This window comes from Mastigoproctus giganteus, chromosome 4 (genome assembly GCF_048544385.1).
Source record: "Mastigoproctus giganteus isolate SK-2022 chromosome 4, ASM4854438v1, whole genome shotgun sequence".
NCBI classification, from domain to species: Eukaryota; Metazoa; Arthropoda; class Arachnida; order Uropygi; family Thelyphonidae; genus Mastigoproctus; species Mastigoproctus giganteus.
Window position 1 is genome coordinate 98,642,173 of NC_143578.1, and position 16,463 is coordinate 98,658,635.

Below are 16,463 nucleotides of genomic sequence, written 5' to 3' on the forward strand. Positions count from 1 at the left end.
TAAGACTCTCTGATTTACTGGCCCACTCTATTTCCCTGTACAGTTCCTTATTATACTCATCAGAGTCATTAGGCCTATAGCACACTCCTACTCTCAATTTTGATCTTCCAATGCTTATGTCACACCAAACTGACTGAACACTGCACTGTCCAGCGATGTCGACTGGCTTCACTTCCTTGGTTTTTATGTGTTTCTTAACTAATAGCATAACACCTCCCCCCTTCCAATCCTGTCTATCTTTTCAGTAGACGTTGTACTCCCCAAATTGCAGTTCTGCATCCCTTATATCTGTGTGACACCACGTCTCTGATATCCCAACAATATCTGCCTTTGATGTTTTGAGCAATACCTCAAATTCATCAAATTTATTTACTAAACTCCTAGCATTGGTGTACACGCAAGTATACCTGCACCTGTTTCTATTCTTAGCTACCCTAACACAACCCATGTGTTTACTTGTACCGCAATGGCTCCCAGCAGTCTCTGAAATACATTGCATCTTGTTTTTCAGGCTTCTGCTCATTCTAATAGAAGCAGTGCAAGAATCTCTTTCACCTCTGCCAGTGGCTACTGTCAATCTATTGGTCTTTGTCTCCCCCCAAGCTAGCAGTTTTCCGACCCACCTAACACTGCCTCGATAGCATCAGCAAATATTCTTGCACCCTTTCTATTTAAGTGTATTCCATCCCTGTAGATGCAATCTCTCCTGTTAACAAGTACAGTCCAGGCTGAAAACAAGTCTACCTCTTGAGCCTTGCACAATCTTTCCAGGGCCGAATTGATCGACAAGGCTCTCATCATATATTCCCTCCTATCGTGTCTGGGCAGAATTGCAGACACTTTCAAATTCAACCCTAATTCTCGGCTTTTGTTCAACAGTGACCTGTACTTGTTAAGTAATTCTGTCGGTCTCCTACTCTTAATATTATTAGTGCCAATGTGAACAACTATATCACCTTTTGTGTGCCCTTAAAAGATGATATTCGCTCTACAACGTCATCAACCTTTGCCCCTGGCAGACATACCGTGGTCCTGTTCCAAGGAGGTAATTTACTCAAGGAGGTAACTACCATCGGAGGTAAAGGGAAGGGTTCTTGTTTTCGTAAAGGCGACTATGATGGTCTGAGACAGTATTTAAATTCTATACAGTGGGACCAACTGATGATGTTACCAACAGCAAACTCAAAATGGGAAGCATTCAAGGAACTAATCTTGGAAGCTACCAGGCTTTACATACCAACTAAGAAATATTGTTCAAGGTTTAGGCCAAACGGTTGTCAGATGAACTAATGAGGCATGTGGCAGAGAAGAAAAATGCATGGAATACATACAAATTAATTGGCGACATGGAAGCCTATGATAGATATAAGTTGGTCTGTAACCAAGTCACAAAGGAGATTAGGCAGGCAAAGGCAGACTACGAAAAATCTTTGGCAAAGGATGCAAAGAAAAAGAGAAAAGAGTTCTTTACCTATTTAAACTCAAGAAGGAAAGGGATGAATCAGATTGGTCCACTGGATATTGATGGTTTAACAGTTGAGGATCCTGCTCAGGTGGCTAACAATCTAAACGAGTATTTTGCATCTACATTCACGCATGAGGAGTTATTCAGGAAGGAGAATGACGTAGGTAAAGTAGACATTGGCAGTGAGCTAGATGATTTTGTAATAACTGAGAGGAAAGTGGAGGAGAGATTGTTGAGGATAAACATAAAAAAGGCACCTGGGGTGGATGGGATCTATCCAGTTATATTAAAGGAGGCAGCAAAGGAAGTAAGCAAACCCCTAGCCATAATTATGAGAGCTTCTTTGGACTCAGGGGAGGTACCCATAGACTGGAGATGTGCAAATGTAACCCCAATTCACAAAGGAGGATCAAAGGCTGACACAAGTAATTATAGACCTGTTAGTTTAACTTCTGTTCCAGGAAAATTAATGGAGGCACTGGTTAAAGAAGCACTGCAGGATCATCTAGACAAGAATTCAGTTATAGCTCAGACGCAGCATGGTTTTGTTAAGGGCAGGTCTTGCCTGACCAATTTGATTGGATACTATGATGTAGTCACAAAAGAACTGGATGTAGGGAATAACTTTGATATTATATATTTGGATCTTAGAAAGGCTTTTGATACTGTTGCACATGGAAGACTGCTGCACAAATTGGAGCAGTGTGGCATTGGAGGCAAATTGCTGCTATGGATAAGGGGATGGTTGAGTGGCAGAAGACAGAGAGTGGTAATCAATGGACACTGCTCAACGTGAACTAATGTTATTAGTGGAGTTCTTCAGGGTTCAGTGTTGGGTCCGTTGTTGTTTTCGGTGTTTATGAATGATATTGATGATGGTATATCAAGTTTAATGTCCAAGTTTGCAGATGATACAAAGGTTGGCAGGGTTGTTAAGGACACTGCTGACGCTATGCTGCTGAAACAGGATCTGGAAAGGTTGAACAGATGGGCTGAGAGGTGGCAAATGAAGTTTAACATTGACAAATGTAAAGTACTACACATGGGAAAACAGCAACCCCAGAGCAACGTATCAACTGTGTGGTACTCCACTGACAGTGGTAGAGAATGAAAGGGACTTGGGGGTGGTTGTGCAGGCAGATATGAAGTTCTCTGAGCAGTGCAGACGAGCTGCAAGAGTAGCTCATGGTGTCTTGTCAATGATATACAGGAATTTTTCTAGCAGGGATAAGGAGGTGATTATTCCCTTGTATAAGGCAATTGTTAGGCCACATCTTGAGTACTGTATACAGGTCTGGAAGCCTCATTTCAAGAAGGATGTAGAGCTGCTGGAACGGGTACAGAGAAGGGCAACAAGATTAGTGAATGGAACAAAGGGTTGCTCTTATGAAGAAAGGCTTAAGTTTTGCAAATTACAGAGTCTGGAGACTAGGCACCGGCGAGGTGATCTGATAGAGGTGTATAAGCCTTTGAATGGTTTGAGCATGCTCAATGCAAATGGGATTCTTCCCCTTTGAATGGTTTGAGCATGCTCAATGCAAATGGGATTCTTCCTCTTGCTCAGAATAATCACCTCAGAGGGCATAAATTCAAATTGAGGAAGGATGGATGTCAGATAGGTGTGCGGAAATTTGCCTTTGGCCAGCGGGTGGTTGTTTGGTGGAACCGACTTCCATCATTTGTTGTTGAAGTTGATAGCCTAAACAAATTTAAGGCTCAACTGGACAGGTATTTCGAACGAACGGAGGGGTGAAATGGGAGTGGTGTGTTTTTTTTTTATTTTTGGCTGATGCTGAATAAGCTTGCTTTCTTGCATCATATGCCTCTACTAATGCTAATGCTAATGTTATTAGTGGAGTTCCTCAGGGTTCAGTGTTGGGTCCATTATTGTTTTCTGTATTTATAAATGATATTGATAATGGTATATCAAGCTTAATGTCCAGTTTGCAGACGATACGAAGGTTGGCACTGTTGTCAAGGACACTACTGACACTATGCTGCTGCAACAGGATCTGGAAAGGTTGAGCAGATGGGCTGAGAGGTGGCAAATGAAGTTTAACATTGACAAATGTAAAGTACTACATATGGGAAACAGCAACCCCAGAGTAACGTATCAACTCTGTGCTACTACTCTGACAGTGGTAGAGAATGAAAAGGACCTGGGGGTAATTGTGCAGGCAGATATGAAGTTCTCTGAGCAGTGCAGACGGGCTACAAGAGTAGCTCATGGTGTATTGTCAATGATATACAGGAATTTTTCTAGCAGGGATAAGGAGGTGATTATTCCCTTGTATAAGGCAGTGGTCAGACCACACCTAGAGTACTGTATACAGGTTTGGAGGCCTCATTTCAAGAAGGATGTAGAGCTGCTGGAATGAGTACAGAGAAGGGCAACAAGATTAGTGAATGGAACAGAGGGGTGCTCTTACGAAGAAAGGCTTAAGTTTTGCAAATTACATAGTCTGGAGACTAGGCACCAGCGAGGTGATCTGATAGAGGTGTATAAAGCCTTGAATGGTTTGAGCATGCTCAGTGCTGATGGGATTCTTCCTCTTGCTCAGAATAATCACCTGAGAGGGCATGAATTCAAATTGAGGAAAGACAGATGTAGGATAGATGTGCAGAAATTTGCCTTTAGCCAGCGGGTAGTTGGTTGGTGGAACAGACTTCCATCCCTTGTCGTGGAAGTTGATAGCCTAAATAAATTTAAGGCTCAGCTGGGCAGGTATTTCGAAATTACAGAGGAGTGAAGTGGAAGTTGTTTTTTTTTTTTTTTTTTTGCTGATGCTGCGTAAGCTTTCTTTCTTGCATCAAATGCCTCTGCTAATGCTAATTGCACATGTTGCTCTTTGATCTCCTTTTGTCAATAAGAGATGCATTTGCACACCTCCATCTAGAGAAACCTCCCCTGAATCCAAGGATTCTCTCATAGTTATGGCCATCAGTTTGCTTACCTATTTTGTTGCTTCTTTTAACATAAGCAAATAGATACTATCAGCCACAGGTGCCTTACTTTTAGTTTTGGTAGTTTCTCTTTCATTGTCTTCTCATTTATAACAAAATCAATTAGTTTCTAATTATAACTTGGTATTTTTTTGGTGTACCCATCCTAAAAACATCTTCACGAATGAATATAGATGCAGAGTACTTATTTAGTTTGTCTATAATCTGAACAGGATCACGAACAGTTATGCCATTCATGTTGAGTGGTCCAGTGTTGTTCATTGACTTCTGGTGTTAATATAAATGAAGAATTCTTTACTGATTTTCTTTACATTCTTTTCATAATCCGCCTTATGCAAGATAAGGCGGATTATGAGAAGCTGATGCAGTAACCCAATTGCAAAATAGCTTATACTTTCTGTGTGATTCTAGGATCATCCCATGCAATTTTCTTCTCTGCCATTAGTCTCATCAGTTTTTCTGACATCCATTTAGGTCTAAACCTTGAACTATATCTCTTAGTGTAGTAGCTTCTGTGATTACCTCCCTGAATGCCTCCCATTTACAATTTACAGTTGGTCCCACTGAAAGGTATTTAAAAACTGTCTAAGACCACTGCAGTTACTTTTATGGAAGCAAAACTCCTTCCCCTTACTGTTGAGAGCAATTGTATCTTTAAGTATATTATAATTCCACATCAGTATATTATGATCAGTGCCACTTAGTGGTTTCTTTATCTGGATATATCTAATGCTTGATGAATCAGATCAAGAGTATTGCTTTCTCTCTTTGCCTCCCTTACATGCTATTATAGAAAACACTCATCCAATAAATCCATAAAATTTCTGATATGGTGAGTGAACATCCAAGTTCCATTCAATATTTGGAAAGTTAAAATCTTCCATTATAAGACAATTGATTTACTGGCCTACTCTCTTTATCTGTACAGTTGTTCATGATGCTCATTATAGTCATTAGGCCTATAACACACTCCTACTATCATTGCACTGTCCACACATATCAACTGGATGCACTTCCTTAGATTTATGTGTTTCTTAACTAATAGCATAACCCCTCCTCCCTGTCTATCCTTTCTGTACGCATTGTACTCCCCAAATTCCAATTCTGCACTGCTTATATCTGTATGACACCATGTCTCTGATATCCCAACAATATCTGCCTTTGTCTTGATCAGCACTTCAAATTCATCAAATTTATTAACTATACTTCTAGCATTGGTGTACATGCAAGTATACATGCACTTGTTTCTACTCTTAGTTACCCTAACACAGCCGATGTATTTATTTGCTCCGCTATGACTTCCAACAGTCCTGGAAATCTCCATTGCCTTGCTTTTCATGCTGCTGCTCATTCTAATAGAAGCAGTGCAAGAATCACTTTTGCCTCTGTCTGCAGCCACTGTTAATCTTTTAGTCTGTGAATTCCCAAAGCTAACAGTTTTCTGACCCACCTAACACTACTTCAATAGCATTGGCAAATATTCTTGCAAAAGTTTTAGAAAGGATGGTTGCAGAATAGCTGTGTGGAAGTTTGCCTTCAGCTCAGCCAGCAGGTGGTTGATTGTTGGAACAGGCTTCCATCTGTTGTGTAAGTAATTGGGTTGAATAAATTCAAGGGAGAACTAGACAAATTCTTGGAGGATACGGATGGGTGAACTGGTTTTTTTTTTTTTTTTTGGCTGATGAGCTTGAATTTTGGTGTGATCAATAATTCTGAAAAAATATTAAAAAAATTAATCTGAAATTAAGGCACACACAAGAGCAATTCAAATGCATTTTAAAATTGCCGCTTTGTTGTATTGAGCTATATGGTTGTGTAGATGTTTTGTCACTGGAACACCTGTTTCTTCAGGCCATTTTGCTGAGTCGGTGGCAGTTTTGCATACCGTTTCATCTGGATCCACCAGATTTCGTCAGAACAAGATGCTTCAGTTACACTAAAACGTGATCCAATATGTTGGGATGCATAAAACATGCAACTTCACGCACAGATGCACTTGTGGCTTGTAGTACTGCCACAGGTTATATCTTACTGTGCCCTACAAACACGGGAATTCTGATAAATTCTATTTTGCATGATTCCCATAAAAAAAAAATATATATATACATATGGCACTTTATAATTCTTACACCATATCATACTCTATAACATACAGGGTGATTCACTACCAGTGCGACAAACTTGCAGGAGGTGTAGGGGGCACAAAGACGAATAGGAATCACATAGCATTGCAGGGTCCAAAATGCCTTCTTCATGCGGTAGAGGACGTTGTATGGGAGGTCGCGTGAACAGCGATCCCGCTGGAAGTCAGCATTTGCGAACTGGTTCCCGAGACAGTAGGATGGATGAGTATTCAAACGTTGAACTGGCCGACATGCACCTTGCGTATGGAGCTGCGGACTGTAATGGTCGCGCCGCTCTGTGCTTGTACCAGGAATGTTTCCCGCATAGGCGTGCTCCTCATCATACAATTTTCGCACATGTGCACAGAAGGTTACGTGAGACTGGTTGTTTCACGAGAGTACCATGAATCGAGAGCGAACAACGAGGATGCCAGATAATGAGGAGAATGTCCTACGTCTTGCAGAAGGCAATCAGAGTACGATTACTCGAGCGATAAGCCAACGATTGGGTTTTTCCCAATCCACTGTATGGAGGATACTGTCAACAAACCAAATGAGTTCATACCATCTGCAACGCGTCCAATCATTGGAGCCTGCGGATTATCCACTCCGGAGGACTTTTGCTACTTGGTTTCTTCAACAGAAACGGTTCGCAAATGCTGACTTTCAGCTTGATCGCTGTTCACGCGACCTCCCATTCAACGTCCTCTACCGCATGACGAAGGCATTTCGGACCCTGCAATGCTATGTTATTTCGATTCGTCTTTGTGCCCCCTACACCTCCTGCAAGTTTGTCGCACTGGTAGTGAATCACCCTGTATATGCTACGTCAGGGCCGGATTAAGGATGAAATAGGCCCCCTGACCATATTTAAATTTGAGGCCCCTCTAATATACACACACACACACACACACACACACACACACACACACACACACACACACTAGACTCTCGATTTTCCAGGATAGATGGTAAAAAAAAAAAATTCCGGATAATTGATTTCCCAGTTAATCCAAAATTACAGAAGTCCCCGACATACATAAGAGATATTTTACAGGACTTCTTACATAAGTCGAGTTTTATGTAACTCGGCAATGACTAATAACATATTGCTAATAACATATTCAAGGGTGACTATTATTATTATTGACAAATCTGAATTCAGCACGATATTTGTTAGTTTGACCATTTTCATACATCCTTATTATTTTAATTTTCTGATCCAAATCGATCGCTTTCCTTTTCTTGGTAGATTTACTAATACTGCTGTCACTTATTCTATTACTGGGAACCATGATAACCAGTTACGCATCATACCTTCATGGGGCACAATCTATACCTTCATAGGATCCAAATCGAAATGAAATTTGGGGGCCTCATCTAAATTAAAAACTAACAAAGAACATTTTCAGTTTCATTATATTGTGACAACCAAACAAATAAATTATATGACATAAGAACTAAATATAAAATTTCAAAATCAGTAAAACCATTTTTGGAAAAACATAATTGTCAAATTTAATCTTCAAGTAAAGTTCATTGACCTTGCTAGGTAGAAAGTTCAGTTTTGGATAAAAATCACTTAAAATATTAGTAAAAAACAGCAATGAGTTTTTGAAACAGTGATTTTGAGGCTCCCTCTGTTCGGGGCCCTAGGCAAATGTCTTTTTTGCCTATAAAATAATGTGCCACTGATGATAACGGTCAAAATGAAATTTTCTGTAAAAACTTCACAGGGTTAAAGCCTACTATTATCACCCCATGCAAGCTCACATTTTACTAAAGCACATTTATGGAGGTCACTGCCATAAAACAATAAAAACAATTTGCACTTTCCAGTTTATTGGGCTTTTCTGTTGGTGCAATTCATTATAAATGGGTAGTAAACTTGATCTTATTGCATTTGCGATAATACTGATAACTGGAATTCTGTGGGTTTTTATGTTATTATGGTGAAATGTATTCCCCTTCACTGAAATCTTCAAAAAAAAACAAATAAATTAAGAATCTTCTCTTCTTTCCTATTTTTTGTCTTGTTACTCTGTATCTCAGTTGTGCAATTTGTGCGTGCCGTGATCTTTGTTATTGATTGCGTATTGTTATTTTTATTATTTTTGTTTGTTTTAAATTTAAAAATCCTAAAAAAAAAAGAGTGAAAACACATTTACATAAGTCCGTAAGTTGCTGAACTTCAAAATGTTCGGCAACCTATGTAAAAAAATATGGCAATAGATAAAAAATGAAAAAACTAAACCACACACTACTCGTGTGTCCAATACGATGCTGCTCTTCATTTTTTACAATGTTGCGTATGGTTTGGTCACCAACATTATAATGGTTCTTTAGAGATTTAACAGATGCACTGTTTTCATTTTTCAAAATTTTTAATAATTTCAAGTTTTGGTTTAACCAAAAATGCAACTCTTTTCCGTTTACCCATCATTTTCGCAATTTCTAAACAAAAAAAATATTTACTATAAAAAAAAAAAAAAAAATTTGACATCCCTGACAAATAACGAAACAAAATTTGTCTTTTTGCGGTGCAACTGAACACAACAATTTTTTTTTTTTGGGCAGCAGATGTGAAGACAGTGGGAGTTGCAAGATAATAGGCACACTAATCTCCCAATGACGACTTATAACACCGCTTCTTGTTGTTTATTTATGACTTCCAAAACATCTGTTTGTGCCTATTCTAGTCATTATTTGAATTTTATGATTTCTGGTTGATTTTTATTTTATTTATTTTTTTTTAATTTGAAGTCTTGAACTGCCCCAGTTAATTTGCTTCCTGGTTAAACCGATCCCAGTTAATTGAGAGTCTGCTGTGTGTGTGAGTATATATATATATATATATATATATATATATATATATATATAAGAATAAAATTTAAACATTTTACAAGTTAAGTTTAAGAATGCTTTTATATTACATGTTTTCTTGATTTATTATTATTATTAGAAATTTTTATCACTACTTTAGAAAATATTTATGCTGAAAATGAGGCCCCTCTTCGGATGAGGCCGTTTTGGCCGTAGCATTAATGTGGCCCTGTGCTACATTATAAACTATATTCCTGATAGGAGAGAACTGAATCCTCCACTTACAATTTTACACTTGTGATTATTGGAAGAATTTTCCACAGACTAGCTCTGTACATTTCAAACCTTCTTTCTCCTCCACTACCCACGTGTTCGTATTCCGATACAACCTCTTGCCCTGCACCTTCGTGTCACGATGCTGAGTGAGTTGGCACAATGGGTGGCAGGAGTATTCCTGTAAGCCATTCCACAGACTAGCTTCTGGCTCCGTACATTTCAAAACTTGTTTCTCCTCCACTACCCACTTACTTCCGGTGCCGAGTGCCATAGGACATGTTCATATTGTGATACCTCTTACCCTGCACCTTCATGTCACCATGCTGGGTGAGTTGGCACAGTGGGCGGAAGAAGTATTTCTGTAAGCCATTCCTACATCGGGACGGCTAGCAGTAACTTAACTATACACTCCAACGGCACTTGACACGAGGGGAAGTCAGAGTGGAAAGAGACAGTGGTCTTAATCGATTGTGGTTAAAATATCTTACTTTTGCAAATTTTGCAAAAACATGACCATGTGAGCACATTGCTAGGACCCCCCTCCCGTGAAAGAGAGAGGGCCCTGAAGCTTAAACTTCATTAGCTTCACGGTAATAATGTTACTCTATTCAGTGATGTGTGTGCTCTCTCTTATTACTCTTTAAATTTATATTTAATTATGAATATCAATAAAAGAAAAAACTTTTACTATTTATAACTTTTAGTTATGATCTTGTTACATATTTATATCAAAATGTTTGCCTTTAGTATGTCTAATTTGATAGCAGTAATTTAAAAATCCTTTTGAAGATTGCATAAAACCTTCTCAAGCCAGACACAGGCAGTACTTACTCAACCACTTACCACTTACTCAACCAGTATTTTGATTTATCAAATTTTTTACTATACTCCTAGCATTAGTATATAAGCAAGTAAATGTGTACTTGCACATTTACATTCTAGGCCAACTATTTTACTTATTCAAGCATGAATAAGTAAAATAGTTGGCCTAGAATGTATTGTGAAAGTATTTATACAAAAACAGTGGATCTCTGTATTTCATGCAGCATCAAAAGGAATTACAGTATCGGAGAGGTAAAATGGCAAGTCACTATGCTAGATATTAGCATTAGTAGAGGCATTTGATGCAAGAAAGCAAGCTTATGCAGCATCAGCCAAAAAAAAAAAAAAAAACCACTTCCACTTCACCCCTCTGTTCGTTCAAAATACCTGTCCAGCTGAGCCTTAAACTTATTTAGGCTATCAACTTCCACGACAAGGGATGAAAGTCTGTTCCACCAACCAACCACTCGCTGGCTAAAGGCAAATTTCTGCACGTCTATCCCACATCTGTCTTTCCTCAATTTGAATTTATGCCCTCTCAGGTGATTATTCTGAGCGAGAGGAAGAATCCCATCAGCATTGAGCATGCTCAAACCATTCAATGCTTTATACACCTCTATCAGATCACCTCGCTGGTGCCTAGTCTCCAGACACTGTAACTTGCAAAACTTAAGCCTTTCTTCGTAAGAGCACCCCTTTGTTCCATTCACTAATCTTGTTGCCCTTCTCTGTACTCGTTCCAGCAGCTCTACATCCTTCTTGAAATGAGGCCTCCATACCTGTATACAGTACTCTAGGTGTGGCCTGACCATTGCCTTATACAAGGGAATAATCACCTCCTTATCCCTGCTAGAAAAATTCCTATATATCATTGACAATACACCATGAGCTACTCTTGCAGCCCGTCTGCACTGCTCAGAGAACTTCATATCTGCCTGCACAACCACCCCCAGGTCCCTTTCATTCTCTACCACTGTCAGAGTAGTACCACAGAGTTGATACGTTGCTCTGGGGTTGCTGTTTCCCATGTGTAGTACTTTACATTTGTCAATGTTAAACTTCGTTTGCCACCTCTCAGCCCATCTGCTCAACCTTTCCAGATCCTGTTGCAGCAGCATAGTGTCAGTAGTATCCTTGACAACCCTGCCTACCTTTGTATCGTCTGCAAACTTCGACATTAAACTTGATATACCATCATCAATATCATTTATGAATACAGAAAACAATAATGGACCCAACACTGAGCCCTGAGGGACTCCACTAATAACATTAGTCCACAATGAGCAGTGTCCATTGATTACCACTCACTGTCTTCTCCCACTCAGCCACCCCTTTATCCACAGCAGCAATTTGCCTCCAATGTCACACTGCTCCAATTTGTGTAGCAGTCTTCCATGTGCAACAGTATCAAAAGCCTTTCTAAGATCCAAGTATATAATATCAAAGTTATTCCCTGCATCCAGTTCCTTTGTGACTGCATCATAGTATCCAATCAAATTGGTCAGGCAAGACTTCCCCTTAACAAAACCATGCTGTGTCCGAGCTAGAACTGAAGTCTTGTCTAAATGATCCTGCAGTGCTTCTTTAACTAGTGCCTCCATTAATTTTCCTGCAACAGAAGTTAAACTCACAGGTCTATAATTGCTTGTGTCAGCCTTTGATCCTCCTTTGTGAATTGGGGTCACATTTGCACATCTCCAGTCTGCGAGTACCTCCCCTGAGTCCAAGGACGCTCTCATAATTATGGCTAAGGGTTTGTATTAATAGTTTGTATTAATTCTATATCCACTGAGGCAAATTAGGAACAAAAGTAGTTTGACCAACATTTTGATGAAATTATAATTTATATGCATAAAAGAATATTAAAAGTTTTGCATTCACTGCAAATGAAATTGTCAGATGTGTTTGGATATTATGCCCATACAGTTTAGGAATTTTTCATCTTTCTAAATTTCAGGATTATTTGTTGGGATGGGGAGTAGGGGGCTAGGGAGCTGCAGTCAGGACTCCAAAGTTTTCTTATATTACAGTTTACTTAAATATTTGGACAAGAATTGTTTGTTACATTAGGTAATGAAAAATAAATAAATGGAAAATTTAAAAAACAAACCAGTATACAGTAAAATCTGTCTCCTCTGTTACATTATCAAAAAATTTCTCAGAGTTCATCATCATCATCATCATCAGCCATTTTCAATCCACTGCAGGATGAAGGCCTCTCCAGCAACTTTCCAGTTCCTTCTGTTTTGAGCACTGGACATCCATTTACTACCCACAAACTCATGAATTTCATCTATCCATCTCCGCCTTTGTCTTCCAGGTTTTCTTCTAGCTCCTCTTGGGTACCATTCTGTTATTTTCTTAGTCCATCTGTCATCATGTCTTCGAGCTATGTGTCCTGCCCAAGACCATTTTAGTTCTTTAGTTTTCTCAGAGTTAAGCAGACTTAAAAAATTACTGCTTAGGTGCAGCCTATTTGGATCATTTCTTGTATCCTACTAAAATTTCATCATGATTTTAATCTTAATCATACTAACTTTTTAATTTACTAAATTTAAAATATCAAGAAAAGAGGAAAAATAGGAGAAAAAAAAATCCCAGTAGGGATCCCTTCCATAGCATCTGTTTACCTTGTGGGATGGGCCACTCACTGCTTGGTATCCGCTACTCTCCAGCATTTGCTATTCCACCCAACATAACTCCCCACAATACCCCCACACCAAAACATTCATCCCTCCCCATTCTTTGTTGGCCTTATTAACAAAAAAGCCAACAAAGAATGTTTCCCCCACTAATCCTTTACCAATACTTTCCACAATTTACCTCCCATTCCTCTTTGCTACTTTTATCCACCTGTAATTCTCTAACCCTTTCTGCACCTTTTTAATTATTCATCCTCAAGAACAACTACTTGGGATTGATCTTTCCCATCTTGCAGACTTACCCCACTTCTGTTCTTCTTCCCTAAAACCACCCGTTAACCCAATTTATGACCTCTCAGGTGATTATTCTGAGCAAGAGGAAGAATCCCATCAGCATTGAGCATGCTCAAATCATTCAAGACTTTATACACCTCAATCAGATCACCTCCCAGGTGCCTAGTCTTGCAAAACTTAAGCTTTTCTTCGTAAGAGCACCCCTTTGTTCCATTCACTAATCTTGTTGCCCTTCTCTGTACTCGTTCCAGCAGCTCTACATCCTTCTTAAAATGAGGCCTCCAGACCTGTATACAGTACTCAAGGTGTGGCCTGACCATTGCCTTATTTAAGGAGATAATCACCTCATCCCTGCTAGAAAAATTCCTGTATATCATTGACAAGACACGATGAGCTACTCTTGCAGACTTTATGCACTGCTCAGAAAACTTCATATCTACCTGCACAATTTCCCATAGGTCCTTTTCATTCTCTACCACTGTCGGTGTAGTACCACAGAGTTGATACGTTACTCTGGGGTTACTGCTTCCCATATGTAGAACTTTACATTTGTCAATGTTAAACATAATTTTCCACCTCTCAGCCCATCTGCTCAACTTTTCTAGATCCTGTTGCAGCAGTGTACTGTGATTAGTGTCATTAACAACCCTACCAACCTTTGTATTGTCTGCAAACTTGGACATTAAGCTAGATGTACCATCATCAATATCATTTATAAATACAGAAAACAACAATGCACCCAACACTGAACCCTGAGGGACTCCACTAATAACATTAGTCCACAAAGAGCAGTGTCCATTGATTACCACTCTTTCTTCTCCCACTCAACCATCCCTTTATTCATAGCAGCAATTTGCCTCCAATGCCACATTGCTCCAATTTGTGCAGCAACCTTCCTGTGTGCAACAGTATCAAAGACCTTCCTAAGATCCAAATATATGATATCAAAGTTATTCTTTGCATCCAGTTCTTTTGTGACCACATCATATACAATCAAATTGGTCAGGCAAGGCTTTCCCTTAACGAAACTATGCTGTGTCCGAGCTATAACTGAAGTCTTGTTTAGATGATCCTGCAATGCTTCTTTAATCAGTGCTTCCATTAATTTCCCTGGAACAGAAGTTAAACTAACAGGTCTGTAATTACCTGTGTCTCCCTTTGATCCTCCTTTGTGGATTGGGGTCACATTTGCCCATCTCCAGTCCATGGGTACCTTCCTTAAGTCCAGGGAAGCTCTTATAATTATGGATAAGGGTTTAATTACTTCCTTTGCCACCTCCTTTAATATAACTGGATAGATTCCATCCACCCCAGGTGCCTTTCTTTTGTTTATCTTCAACAATTTCTTCTCCACTATACTCTCAGTTATTACAAGATTATCTAGCTTATTGCCAGAGTTGAATAAACCTCTGGCATTTCCCTCCCTGAATAACTCATGTGTGAACGTAGATGCAAAATATTCATTTAGTTTGTTAGCTATCTGAGCAGGATCATCAACAGTTGAACCATCGATATCAAGTGTACCAATATGATTCATTCCCTTCCTTCTATAGTTTATATAAGTAAAGAACTCTTTGCTGTTTTTGTTTGTATCCTTTGCCAAAGATTTCTCGTAATCTGCCTTCGCCTGCCTAACCTCCATTGTGACTTGGTTACAGACTAGCTTATATCTATCATAGGCTACTGTGTCACCTGTTATTTCATATGTATCCCATGCATTTTTCTTCTCTGTCACATGTCTAATTAGTTCCTCTGACATCCATTTAGGCCAATATTGAACAATATTTGAACAATATTGTATACAGGTCTGGAGGCCTCATTTCAAGAAGGATGTAGAGCTGCTGGAACGAGTACAGAGAAGGGCAACAAGATTAGTGAATGGAACAAAGGGGTGCTCTTACGAAGAAAGGCTTAAGTTTTGCAAATTACTGTGTCTGGAGACTAGGCACCAGCGAGGTGATCTGATAGAGGTGTATAAAGCCTTGAATGGTTTAAGCATGCTCAATGCTGATGGGATTCTTCCTCTAGCTCAGAAAAATCACCTGAGAGGGCATAAATTCAAATTGAGGAAAGACAGATGTAGGATAGACGTGCGGAAATTTGCCTTTAGCCAGCGGGTGGTTGGTTGGTGGAACAGACTTCCATCCCTTGTGGTGGAGGTTGATAGCCTAAATAAGTTTAAGGCTCAGCTGGACAGGTATTTTGAACGAACAGAGGGGTGAAGTGGAAGTGGGGTTTTTTTTTTTTTTTTTGGCTGATGCTGCATAAGCTTGCTTTCTTGCATCAAATGCCTATGCTAATGCTAATGCTAATATTTCTTAGTTGGTATGAAAAGCCTAGTTGCTTCCAAGATTAATTCTTTGAATGCTTCCCATTTTGAATTTGCTGTTGGCAACATCAGTTGGTCCCACTGTACAGAACCTAAAAAATCTCTGAGGCCACTGTAATTGATTTTACAAAAGCAAAAACCCTTCCCTTTACTCTTGATGGCAGTTACTTCTTTGAGTAAATCCCACTTCAGCACACTGTGATCACTGCCACCTAGTGGTTCCTTTATCTGCAGATTCTTAATGCATGAAGAATCACTACTGATAATCAGATCAAGAGTATTACTCCCTCTAGTTGCCTCCTGAACATGCTGATGTAGAAAACAATCATCCAATAAATCCACAAAAGTCTTGCTAGTGTGTGTGAGTGACCAACCCACAAATTCCAGTCAATCTTTGGGAAATTAAAATCCCCCATTATAAGACACTTTGATTTACTGGCCCACTCTATTTCTCTGCACAGTTGGTCATTATACTCATCAGATTCATTATGCCTATAACACACACCTACTCTCATTTTTACTTTCCCAGTGCTTATGTCACACCAAACAGACTCAACATTGCACAGTCCATCTATGTCAATTGGATGCCCTTCCTTAGATTTTGTTTCCTAACTAACAGCATAACCCCTCCTCCCTTCCTATCCTGTCCTGTCTATCCTTTCTGTACACATTGTACTCCCCAAATCCCAATTCTTCACTGCTTATGTCTGTGTGACACCACGTCT

The 16,463-nt window shown here is 39.3% G+C and overlaps 1 protein-coding gene across 1 annotated transcript in view; it reads left to right on the plus strand.

Moving 5' to 3' along the window:
- Positions 1-16,463, plus strand: part of LOC150086944 (protection of telomeres protein 1-like) — a 186,486-nt gene that overhangs the window by 62,967 nt on the left and 107,056 nt on the right. The gene's annotated exons all lie outside the window — the stretch shown is intronic.